Raw genomic sequence first — 13,444 nt, forward strand, 5'->3', positions numbered from 1 at the left:
TGCTTGAAACACTTTTATTTTTTCTAAATCATTTTTATTGTCAAGTGTGGTACATGTAAAAATGTGCCACAAACCTAACAGTCCAACGCACTACCAGGAAGCAAACCCCACATGGCCAGCACCCAAGTCCTGACTCCCCAGAACCTCCCTCCAGCCCGTCCCATCCACAGCCCTCTCCCCACAAAGGTCACTGACGTTCTGCCTCAAGGTAATTGCCTCCTTCTCTTTGTAGATTTACCACCGAAGCATGGATTGCTAAGCACAGGTGCATGCTGGCTGCATTGTTCACGTGAAATTACACAGATGTGCTCACTTGCATCTGGCTTCTGCTCGACATGACATTTGTGAGATTCTTCCATGTTGACGTGTGCAGCTGAAGGCTACCAGTATCTGCCACACTGTATGGTATCTGCTCTGGGAACATATGGCAATTCCTTTACCAAGTCCCCTGCTGATGGCCACTTGGGGTGTCTCTAACTTGGGAGTATGACGCATCATGATGTAACATCCTCATACATGTGTCTTGTGACTTGTCCAAGCATCTCTGTGGGGCGTATTCCTAGGACTGAAGCTGCTGGGTCATACAGTATACTTAGACTCAGTTTCGGTAGAAACGCAAACTTTTCAAAGTGGTTTCCCTGACTTGCACTTCCAACCGCAGTGTGTGTGGGTTCCTCTTGCTCTCCAAGACCCCTTCCTGCCATTGCTGAGGAGATGATAGTGGCAGAGGTATAGCATGCTTGACCCTGAATGTGAATGGCGTGGCCTTCTGGATGTGATGGTCGTGGACATGTCTGAGGGTCGAGCCACAGCAGGCACTGCAGAGCTGCTGTCCCCACTCGGAAAGAAACCCTTTCCAAACAGACCCGTTCTGCTCCTGCCTTCTCCCCTGGCTGTTGGCGTTCCTGGGGGCTCCTGGCCTTACACAAGAGCACAGGGGACACAGTTCTTCATGTTTGATCTGCTTCACCTGAGTCTCTGGGTGGCAGTGTGTAGGCATGGCAGGCTCCTGCCACACACATGCAGAGAGAATGTGCCCCCAGGGCCTTCTTGCCACCTGCAAGACTGGGCTCTGTGCCAGCACCTGGCAATGTAAAAGTCCCAGGAAGTGACTCGAAGCAAGGGTGGCCGGCAAGGCCCTTTGTGTATTTTCACATTCACTGAAATGAAGCAAAACCCGCGTTTAGAGCGTTTGTGATCTGAAACTCGACTGCAGGGTCACCGAGGAGGACGGCGTCTTTCACACACTTCTCTGCGCCTGTGCTGGGACTCCACCCTCCCTCCAGTTCAGCCAGCTCGGATGCTGACTCAGAGACCACGGAACGCTCCTTGCTGTGTGTGCCCCCCGCACCCCCACCTCTGAATGCAGCTTTCCTCACCCTGCCTCAGGCCTACTGGGGCACCGGAGACAGTGAGGGGCTTGAGACACTTTGGGTAAATTTACTCCTCGGCTCAGCTTGGTGGGCTGGCTAAATTTAGAGTCCCCTCCACAGTCAGTGCCCAGGATTCGTGCATCCCCGCCCGAGGCTGGGCCCTCAGCCTCTCCGGCTCCTTCTCCACATGCCTGGCTTCCTTCTGCCATTCCAGGACCAGGCCCCCCTGAGATCAGCACCCCTGTGACCACGCCCTGCTTTGGGCAGCACCTCTGCAACCTGGAACCCTGCGACAGCCTCCTCCCTGCAACCAGGACTCCCCCCGACCTCTGACGCAACCAAGCCCCCCCACAAGGGCCCCTCCCTGCAACCAGGCCGCCCGAAATGCCCTGCCCCACAACCAGGCCCCACTGGGATGGCCACCTTCCCTGTGACCAGTCCCCTCTGCATCCAGGCCCCCGTGGAACGAGAGCCCCTCCCCCCTTGACCAGGCCCCCTGCATTTTTCTCAGCCCCTTGGCCATCTCCCCTCCTGCCTGCCGACTTTCCCTGCAGGTTATGTCACCAATGGGGACCCTCTCCCTCTTCCTACTCTACAGTAATGATAGTCTTGTTGTCAGGGACAGGTGTGTGAAATAAACGCCAGGTTTTGGAGTCCTGGGAAAGAAGACCTGGAGGAGCTGAGGGCCGGGCACACATGTGTGGGCATTCGTGCACATGGCATCTATGGCCAGGGCCCCAAGCTGGGCCTGATCAAGGATTCAGGTGTGAGTGATTTATTGAGAGGTGATCCCTGCGAGCCCTGGTGGGAGAGCCTGGAAGAGAGACAGGGAGGGAAAGGAGCACGTGTGCCTTCTTCAGGATGCCCAGGTGGGTGCTTAGGCACCACCCTCTGCAGCCCCCGCGGTGGTGTGTGGGACATACGGCAGCCTCACCTGCCAAAGGGAGAGGGAGCTGGGTGTTCCTCCTCCATTCCGTCATCCCTGGCCGAGGGCTGTGTAGAAGATGTGGCCGGCCCAGCCCCTCCAGCAGGCCCTGGGTGAGCACAGAGGGGAGGACTTAGGCAAAGAGCTACCAGCACTTGCAGTAAGATGCAGTGAGCCGGGTGGGGCAATGGGGGATGTGGACACCCCACAGGCAGCATCTGAGGCACGGGACATGCCCGCCGGGGTGCACACCTGAGATGCTTCGGAGTTTTAGGAATTGTGCAGCTCCCGGAACCCGAGGTCTAACCGCGCAGCTCCCGGAACCCGAGGTCTAACCGTGCAGCTCCTAGAACCCAGGGTTTAACCGCGCAGCTCCCGGAACCCGCGGTCTAACCGCGCAGCTCCCGGAACCCGCGGTCTAACCGTGCAGCTCCTAGAACCCAGGGTTTAACAGCTTTTCGCCTTGTTTATACTTTAGATAGGAACATTTTAAGATTATGAAATATTTCAAGCACATAGCAAGTAGAAAATGTGGTTAGACTCAGTCTGTCACCCGGCTGTCACACTGCTGCGTTCTCATAATGAAATACCTAAAATACTCCACAGGCAGCCTCGGTTCTGATGTCCATCACCTGGCATTGGGCCTGCCAGTGGGTTCCATGGTGGTGGGGACAGAGGCATGCCTGTATAACTGTCAGCCTTGTAGGCAAATGGTCTTTCTCTCTAGTGGCTTCTACAGTTCTCTCATTAGGCTGGCACAGTGGCTCACGCCTATAATCCCAGCACTTTGGGAGGCTGAGGCGGGAGGATCACCTGAGCCCAGGAGACAGAGAGCCGTCGGGACGAAATAGGGAGACCTCGTCTCTACAAAGAGATTTAAAAACATAGGCATGAAGCTGAGTCCCAGCTACTAGGGAGGCTGAGGTGGGAGGATCACTTGAGCCCAGGAGGCAGAGGTTACAGTGAGCTGTGATCACACCACTGCACTCCAGCCTGGGCAACAGAGCGACACCCTGTCTTAAAAAAAGAAAAAAAAAAAAAGATTCTCTGTCTTTGGTGTTTCAGCTTTGTCACAATGTGATTTTTTTTTTTTTTTTTTTTTTTTTTGAGATGGAGTCTTGCTCTGTAGCCCAGGCTGGAGTGCAGTGGTGCGATCTTGGCTCACTACAACCTCCACCTCCCAGGTCCCAGTCCAAGCAGTTCTCCTACCTCATCCTCCCAAGTAGCTGGGATTACAGGCACGAGCCACCAAGCCCAGCTAATTTTTGTATTTTTCAGTACAGACAGGATTTCACCATGTTGGCCAGTCTGGTATTGAACTCCTGATCTCGTGATCCGCCCACCTCTGCCTCCCACAGTGCTGGGATTACAGGCGTGAGCCACCGTGCCCGGCCCTCAATGTGATTCTTTATGGCTTTCATTGATTCTAAAAAATATTTGGTTATTGTCCTTTCAATGTTACTTATCCTCGTGTTAAGTAACATAGTACATACATGTAACAGACTCCAATGTTACATACACATAACAGACCTCATCCTCCTCAGAAGGGATTCCCAGGCCAAACATTGCTCCTGTTTTTATATGGCCTGGAAGATAAGTCTGGTTTCTAGATATTTAAGGGGCTGTTAAAAGAAGGAGGAGGAGGTGGGGGCGGAGAAAGAGGAGGCAGAAGGTGGGGGGCAGAAGGGGAGGAGGAAGGGAAGAAGAAAAGAAGAAGAATATTGGCAGAGACTGGACACAAACTGCGCGGCCTGACACGTGTTCCGTCAGGCTGTTTCCAGAAAGGCCACTCTAGGGTTCCGACGGTCCTCATCAAACACCTTCCACATCTTCCCAAAAAGCGTGTTAACCAAGGCAGTGGTCTGGATGCTTCACTTCCAGTAGTGTTGGTGCCCCCGACAGCTGTCTAGCCCACCTTCCATCCCGCCCGTGTCCACCCACGCAGACCCCTGCGTCCATCACACACATGTGCATGAGCATATCCGGGACAGGCACGCAGACGGGCTGTTCCCCGGGGCGCCTGCGCTGTATCTCCATGTACACAGTGCAGATCTAACTCACCTGAGCCAGGATACAGCACAGGTGGTCAGCGGGACTTGTTGATTCACTGGAGTCACTTGTCATGAACTTTTCATGAATTTCCTCCATGGTCAGCTGATCAATCCCCAAAGATTCACAAAGTCACATCCTAAAAACAACACAGCTGTCCACTGACAGGTGAGTGAATAAACAAGGCACGGCCTATGCATATAGCAAAAAAGAAGGATATATGGACATGTGCCGCTGCGTGGCTGGCCCTTGAAGCGCCATGCTTGGTGAGATAAGCCAGTCACAGAAGGACAAATACTGCATGATTGCACTCACGTGAACACCCTGGAATCCTCAGATGCAGACACAGAAAGTAGAATGGTGGGCGCCAGGGACGAGGGGGCAAGGAGTGACTGATCAGCGAGGACAGAGCTTCAGTTTGGGAGGTGAGAGAGCTCTGGAGGTGGAGGGTGCTGGTGGCTGCACAAGAATGTGAGTGGAATCTTCATGCCATTCAGTTCTATACTTGAAATGATTCTGGCCGGGTGCGGTGCCTCCAGCCTGTAATCGAAGCACTTTGGGAGGCCAAGGCCAGCAGATCACGAGACCAGGAGACTGAGAACATCCTGGCCAACACGGTGAAATCCTGTCTCTACTAAAAACACAAACAAATTAGTTGCATGTTATGGCACCCACCTGTATTCCCAGCTACTCGGGAGGCTGAGACAGGATTTGAACCCTGGAGGCGGAGATTGCCGTGAGCTGAGATCACGCCACTGTACTCCGGCCTGGTGACAGAGGGAGACTCTGTCTCAAAAAAAAAAAAAAAAAAAAATTCTGATGCTGAATCTTGTTATGTGTATTTTGCCACAATAAAATATGTTTCAAATTGTTACATGGGAAATTTTATTTTCTCTTGCCACAAGTTTTAAAAGTGAACAAATGACTCTTGGGGCACACTGGTACAGGCTTTTTACAGAGAAAACTGAAGTATTGGATGTGAGATTGAAATAATTAACTAAGACAAAAGTATGCCAGATTGCAGGGTCTTTATTGCCGGCGACCACGGAGGACTCACGTCTTTCCAACCCGTGGCCCCGAACTCAGGAGGGGGCATTTAAGCTGAAAAACCACATCCTGGAAGCAGGGCAAGCAACTCTACGGGAGCTTAGCTTGGTAACTACGGATAATCAAAGGCCAGACAGTTACTAATAAGAAAAAGACAAGCAGCTTTCCGTGGTGTGCGTTCTTCAGAGCAAGCTGGCAGTTTTGTTTACAGAAGCCAAGGTTCAGCAGTTACTGCAAGGAGAATGGGACAGTACAACTTATTTCTGGAAAAAAACAGCTTTGTCTTATAAAATGACGTTGCTCAGGCTCTAACTCTAGGCCGGCTCTAGCACATTCCCCTGTTCTCTTAACATGTATTAAATCTTTAATAGTTTTTCTTTTCTTGGATTTCTTCTTAATTAACGAACTAACATACTCTCTAGTGGATCTTTTAGTAAGAACCTACCGGTAATAGGTGGGAGTCAAGGGGGGTTGACTAGGAATTAGGGGGACAAGGAAGGTTGCTGCGAGGAGCGCGAAAGTCTCAGCTTTAGGTGGTCTGCTGAAGCTGAGGGCACTCTATTGTGCGTCCGGGGGATCAGTCTTGACATGTGAGTGGTGGATCCAGGCAGTCAGTCCGTCCACCTTGATTGCCGTGGGGGTGACCAGGATCACGGCGTAGGGTCCTTTCCAGCGAGGAGTCAGGCCAGAGGTGGTGAATGTCTTTACCAGGACCTTGTCCCCGGGCTGGAAGGGGTGGAGCGGCTGGTCAGTGAGGTCCCCTGGGGTAGGCTGAATTCCCCTGATGAGTGGGTGCACCTGGGACTGAACAGACTGGAGTGCCTGCAGGGACTTAAGGAGTGTGTGGTTATGGACTTCAGCATGCACGGTGTCTGCGAGTTTGGGGAGTAAGGGAGGGGGCCCTCCAAACATAATTTCAAAAGGAGTGAAGCTTTTCTTACAGGGAGTGCATTGGGTACGGAGGAGAACAAAAGGAAGCAGGTTGACCCAGTTTTCACCGGTCTCTAGAATGAATATGACAGCCACCAGAAGGCTTGCCAGGTCAGAGTTGCAATGACTGCGTCCAGTACCCTACGGGCCCCCAAGGTGGGAGTGGCCGCCCGGGCGAGACTCTGAGATGGCTTTTGTCTGGGTGATGGAGGAATATAAATAATATCTTGCTGGGGCCTCCAAATGAAGTATTGGATATGAGATTGAAATAATTAACTAAGACAAAAGTATGCCAGATTGCAGGGTCTTTATTGCCGGCGACCACGGAGGACTCACGTCTCTCCAACCCGTGGCCCCGAACTCAGGGGGATCAGGGCATTTAAGCTGAAAAACCACATCCTGGATGCAGGGCAAGCAACTCTATGGGAGCTTAGCTTGGTAACTACGGATAATCAAAGGCCAGACAGTTACTAATAAGAAAAAGACAAGCAGCTTTCCGTGGTGTGCGTTCTTCAGAGCAAGCTGGCAGTTTTGTTTACAGAAGCCAAGGTCAGCAGTTACTGCAAGGAGAATGGGACAGTACAACTTATTTCTGGAAAAAACAGCTTTGTCTTATAAAATGACGTTGCTCAGGCTCTAACTCTAGGCCGGCTCTAGCACAAAACCGGGAGATAAGTCTGTTTTGTCCCTAGTCTGTGTGGCAGTGAAGTCTGGTTTGTTTTTTTATGTCAATAAAAATCATCGTTTGTGGAACCCTGAGTGTTCACCAGACACCATGCGAAGGGCCTGAAAGGCTTGATTTCCGGTTCCACACTCACGGTAACCCGGGGGTAACCGCACTGCCTGCGCCCTGATAATCTGCACTGGAAAATGAAGGCCCAGACAGCTCAGGTAGGTTGCCCGTGACAGCGCGTCTAAAACGTGGCAGGTGGCTCACTTCTGTAATCCCAACAATCTGGGAGGCCAAAGCGGGAGGATTGCTTAAGTCCAGGAGTTCAAGACCAGCCTGAGTAAAATAGGGAAATCTCGTCTCTATAAAAAATCAAAAAATTATCCGGCACAGTGGCTCATGCCTGTGGTCCAGCTACTTGGGAGGCTGAGATGGGAAAATTGCTTGAGCCTAGAAGGTCGAGGCTGCAGTGAGCCAGGATCACACCACTGCACTCCAGGCTGGCCGATAGCGCCAGACCCTGTCTCAAAATAAAGTAAAATAAAATGTGGCAGCGTGTGAATTGCAATCCAAGCCACGCTGACCACGGAATCTAAGACTCTGATCGCCACGCTATGCAGCTCACTGCTCTTCCCCTTAGACCTCAGTTTCCTTTCTTATAGAACAAAAAGCTTCACTGATCCTTCTGAGTTGGCATCACAGACCTTTCCAGAGGGAGTTGCCCAGTCTGGGCTTGAGGACTAACAGAGTCCCACACACAGTCCCTGGCCTCAAGGGGCTCTCCGTCTGGCAAAGAAAGCATCTCAGTGTGATCACTTCTCTGAGGGAGGAAGCATCTAATCCAATCTAGCAGACAGGGTGTGCTTCCTGGAGGAGGTGACATTTGAGCTGGGCTTTGGGTGTGAATAAGAGGACATTAAACTGTAAGTCAGAGGAACAATGTCATGGAGAAATTAAAGTCATAGTCTTTGGGTTCAACAGATTTTAATTCAAGTTCCAAACCACCTACTTACCCCTTCTGAGTCTCAATACTGCCACCTGTGAAATGGGATACTAATTTATCCATCTCATGGGTTGTTATGTAAGGTACGCGTCCAGTGCAGTGTCTGCACATGGTGAGCTCATGATACATAACTCAGGCCTATGATAATTTGTGTATTGCTAAGATGGTCCAAAAAGGCTTCCCAGTTCTTAGATCCCGTGGCTTTCAACTTACTAATCGTTGCGATAACAAACGATCTTGTGCACACACGCTGTAGCAAGTAGGGTCCCTGCTTCCTCTCTGAGCTCAGCCTGCTCACACAGGCCTGGCACCGTGGCCCGCCCGGGAGGAAGCTGCCTTTTTACGAGATGAACTGCGCCCCCACTTCTGCATGCATTTTTATGCTGTATTTGGTAGGAAGCACTGATGCACCCAGGGCATCCAAGGGCTGGGTCGTGATCTGGCCTCCATCCACTGAGTCAGAGCCTCTGCCAGGAGTCCATGTCAGCCATAAATAGAGCCATTTGCTTCTATTTTGGTGTAGCAAAGAGGACCTGTGCATGGACGGGATCCAAGCTGGCCATGATCTTGACAATGTGTTTGTTTTAATGCTGAATTACGTCTAAAAATAGCTCTGGGAGAGGTGGCTGCCGAGGCTGCTATCCTGCTTGGCCAACTGAAGGTTTGGGACTCAGGATGGGGCCCTGGCTGAGACCATGAGGGCTGCCCATGCATGACCTCGCCTGCTGGCCTTCATGAGCCCACTATCTGAATGTGGTTCCCCTTCTCCCCAGGACCAGGTACCACCTCCTCTGGGGAGCCTTCCCTGCCCCTCCGCAGAATATGGCCTCCTTGTTCCTTTCCTTCCATCAGCTTATGTGCTTGTCTCCACCAACAGACCAGGAGCCTCTGAGGCAGGGACTGGGTCTGTCTGATTCATCTCTGCATCCCTAGCACTTGCCTAGGTGCTCAGCGAAAGCTCAAACCTGCCTGAGTTCCCACCGTGTCTCCGCTACCACCAGCTCTGTGAACTCAGGCGAGCTTCTCTCCCTCTCTGGCCCTTGGTTTCTATGCATAGGAAACAGAACAGCCATCCCTTCTCATGAGGGTGGCGGTGAGCCTCAGAACTTCCAGACACCCCCTTCTTTGCTGCCCCGGATTCCTGTGCTCACGTGAGCAGCTCTTTCACCTGGTGCAACCTGTACATGGGACTCAACAAGAATGTGCACACCTCAAAGGGGTTCTGTTAGGAAGAAATGGGATAATTTTGGTGAAGTTAAACTGAGACTGAAACTCCCTTCCCCAGTGTCAGCAACCACTGGCATTCCATTAGTCCATTCTCATGCTGCTCTGAAGAAATACCCAAGACTGGGTAATTTATAAAGAAAAGAGGTTCTATTGACTCACAGTTCTGCAGGGCTGGGGAGGCCTCAGGAAACTTACAATTGTGGCAGAAGGCACCTCTTCACAGGGCAGGAGAATGGGACAAAGCAGGGGAGATGCTAGATGCTTATAAAACCATGAGATCTCGTGAGAACTCACTCATTATCACGAGAACAGCATGGGGGAAACCAGTGCCATGATTCAATTATCTCCACCTGGTTGTAGCCTTGATACATGGGGATTATGGGGACTATAATTCAAGATGAGATTTGGATGATGACACAGAGTCAAACCATATCTGGCATCATCGTTATCACCATCATCACCATCACCATCATCATCACCATCACCGTCATCAGCATCACCACAACCTTCATAATCATAACCACCACCACCATAACCATCACCATCACCACCACCTTCATCATAACCACCAACACCATCACCATTACCATCATCATCATCACCATCACCATCACCATCATCACCATCACCATCATCATAACCACCACCAACACCATCACCATCATCACCATCACCATCATCATAGCCACCACCAACACCAACACCATCACCATCACCACCACCTTCATCATCATAACCACCACCATCACCATCACCACCACCTTCATCATAACCACCAACACCATCACCATTACCATCATCACCATCACCATCACCATCATCATAACCACCACCAACACCATCACCATCACCATCATCACCATCACCATCATCATAACCACCACCAACACCATCACCATCACCATCACCACCACCTTCATCATAACCACCAACACCATCACCATTACCATCATCATCATCACCATCACCATCACCATCATCACCATCACCATCATCATAACCACCACCAACACCATCACCATCACCATCACCACCACCTTCATCATAACCACCACCAACACCATCACCATTACCATCATCATCATCATCACCATCACCATCACCATCATCACCATCATCACCATCATCATAACCACCACCAACACCAACACCATCACCATCACCACCACCTTCATCATAACCACCACCAACACCATCACCATTACCATCATCATCATCATCACCATCACCATCACCATCACCATCATCATAACCACCACCAACACCATCACCATCACCATCATCACCATCACCATCATCATAACCACCACCAACACCATCACCATTACCATCATCATCATCATCACCATCACCATCATCACCATCATCACCATCATCATAACCAACACCAACACCATCACCATTACCATCACCATCATCACCATCATCACCATCATCATAACCAACACCAACACCATCACCATTACCATCACCATCATCACCATCATCATAACCAACACCAACACCATCATCACCATCACCATCACCACCACCTTCATCATAACCACCACCAACACCATCACCATTACCATCATCATCGCCATTACCATCATCATCCCCATCACCATCACCATCATCACCATCACCATCACCACCACCTTCATCATCATAACCACCACCACCACTATCACCATCACCATCATCATCGCCATTACCATCATCATCCCCATCACCATCACCATCATCACCATCACCACCACCAATGCTATCATCATTACCACCATAACCCTCACCCTCATCTTTACTACCATTAACACCAATATCACCATCATCACCATCATCATCATCATCATAACCACCACCAACACCATCATCATTACCATTGCCATCATCATCCCCATCACCATCACCACCAGCATCATCATTATCACCACCATTATCATCACCACCACCACCACCACCACCATCACCCTCATCCTCATTATTAGCACCATCAACACCATCATCATCACCATCATCATCACCATCACCATCAGCATCATTGCCATTATCATCACCATCATCACCATCATCACCATCCTCAACATTACCCTCATCCTCATCACCACCATCAACACCATCATCATGACCATCACTACCATCATCATCACCATCACGCTTATCCTCAATATCACCATTACTACCACCACCCTCACCACTATCTTCACCATCACCATCATCACCACCACTATCAACAGCAGTGTTTCACAAGAAGAACCCACTTGCATAACTATGTAAGAGAGAAATATTAACTTTACTGAAAATTTTCAGGAGCACAAGGGAAGGAAGGCACATTGCAGCCTCTCAGCAAATGACATGAAAATTTTAAAAAATCCCCACAGTAGGGTTTGCTCCCTTTGGAACCCTAGTCATCACTGGAGGGCTGTCTTCCCCTCCAACCTGCCCCACCTGCTCTTTCACTCTCCTCTCTTCCCCTCCAGGTCTCCCTGAGTAGTGCTGAGTCCCTTGAACTGTTTTGCAGAGTCGTTTTCTCTCTCTGAGTGGCACCAGGCTCAGCAGACACTCTGGCTATGAAGGCATCTTCTGACTCGAGCAGGTCTAGATGTCTTCCCCCAAGGAATCTCAAAACCGTCAGTGGCTTCTATAATGTGTGTTCCATGGTGCTCCATAGAATGAGTATCTGGCCTTGTGCTAAGCCCTGGTGCACTGCATCTTATCCAGTCTTCCCAGGAGAAACTTTAGCTTAGAGATATTGGAGAACTTACTCAGCACAACCCATAAGTGGTGGTTTCAGGAAGAAGATGCTTGGCACAGCACCTGCCAGGGAATTGTCCAAGTGTCAGCTATTACGTCGTCAGTGCTGCTAGTTCAGTGAAACTAACCTGAGACCTGGAACTAGCTGTGTGGCCTTGGGGGAGTGATCTCCCTCTAAACCTAAACCTCAGTTTCCTCATCTGTAAAAGAAGGATGATAACAGCTACCGCTGGGGTTTTGGAAGAATATGGAGCAGTGGGTGGTAGATGTAACTGAAGCACAGCCGGAGAATGACCCCATGGTCTGAGAAGAATGTGTGTTCAGAGTTCTAAGCTAAGGAATCTGGGAGTGGCCAACCCAGAGATTAATTCCTTAACTGAGGAACATCTGAGCCCCCGGGGCCATCCTATGGAGCACGAGGCCCTGTGTTTTGGGTTATGTGAGGTTGCCAGGTGGAGGTTGTTAGGGGAGGTGCTAAGGAAAAATGCTACATAAACCACATGCTTTTTGGAAGCAGTTGAGGTCCTCCTGTCCAGCCATCCACCACTGGTCCATCCCTGTATGTAAGTTTCCCTCTAGTGAAACCCTAGGTCTCGATGCTGGCTCTGGGTCTCTCCTTCGGCCTCTTGGACCTACCTGGTGCCATCCCTATTGAAATCAGTAAGGCCTAAGAGGCAGGCTGAAGAACACATGCAGGAATGTCCTCTGAAGAAAGGGGTTCCAACATGGTTTCTCTATAAATGTCCCATGATAGTCACAGACATGCAGTTCAGGGAGCAGTGCGTCTTGGCCACCTAGTGCAGTGGGACAGGCCTGGCAGTGGCCCGAGACAAACCGTGCCCCATAGGGTGCCACACACATATGGAAAAGGACACCCAACCCAGTAAAAGCCTCCTTTCTTTTAGGAAGACAGTTGGTGTGCCTCCAGAGGGACACACTTTTGGATGACAGTGGCTGTCCTGCCCAGCTTCTTCTCTGGTTCTCTTTGAATCAGCAACAGCTAGGGACCCAGGGTGGCTCAGCCGATGAGGCACTCAAGTGGTACCCACCAGACACAATGGTGTTCATCTCTTCCCTTCTCCAAGTTCACTGTCATCATATGACAGCAGCTTGAAACTGGCTATAGTAATAGAATTTACCCGGTGGAAATTGGCAGACACTACGAGTCTGGATTTTGTTCTCTTGATTTTTTCAGAGCCAACTACTAAGCCTGTAGCAGCCTCCCGCCCCGCCCTCTCTTGTTCAGCCTCCCGCCCCGCCCACTCTTGTTCAGCCTCCCGCCCCGCCCTCTCTTGTTCAGCCTCCCGCCCCGCCCACTCTTGTTCAGCCTCCCGCCCCGCCCACTCTTGTTCAGCCTCCCGCCCCGCCCTCTCTTGTTCAGCCTCCCGCCCCGCCCACTCTTGTTCAGACGCACCTCCAGAAACACAGGGGTCCAACATGCCTCTTCCCAAACATCCTGAGGAGTAGAACAGTGACAGCAGGCTCCA

At 50.8% G+C, this 13,444-nt stretch overlaps 1 long non-coding RNA gene across 1 annotated transcript; it reads right to left on the minus strand.

Annotated features, from left to right (window-relative positions):
- LOC118152115 (uncharacterized) lies at nt 1-4,983 on the minus strand. The gene is made up of 3 exons (XR_004740467.3): nt 4,360-4,983; nt 2,308-2,407; nt 1-1,160 (listed from the first exon to the last, which is right to left on the minus strand). It is a non-coding gene; the product is annotated as an uncharacterized LOC118152115 (long non-coding RNA).
- Nucleotides 4,984-13,444: the final 8,461 nt, after the last annotated feature.

The sequence above is a fragment of the Callithrix jacchus genome, chromosome 3, assembly GCF_049354715.1.
Source record: "Callithrix jacchus isolate 240 chromosome 3, calJac240_pri, whole genome shotgun sequence".
Classification (NCBI taxonomy): Eukaryota; Metazoa; Chordata; class Mammalia; order Primates; family Cebidae; genus Callithrix; species Callithrix jacchus.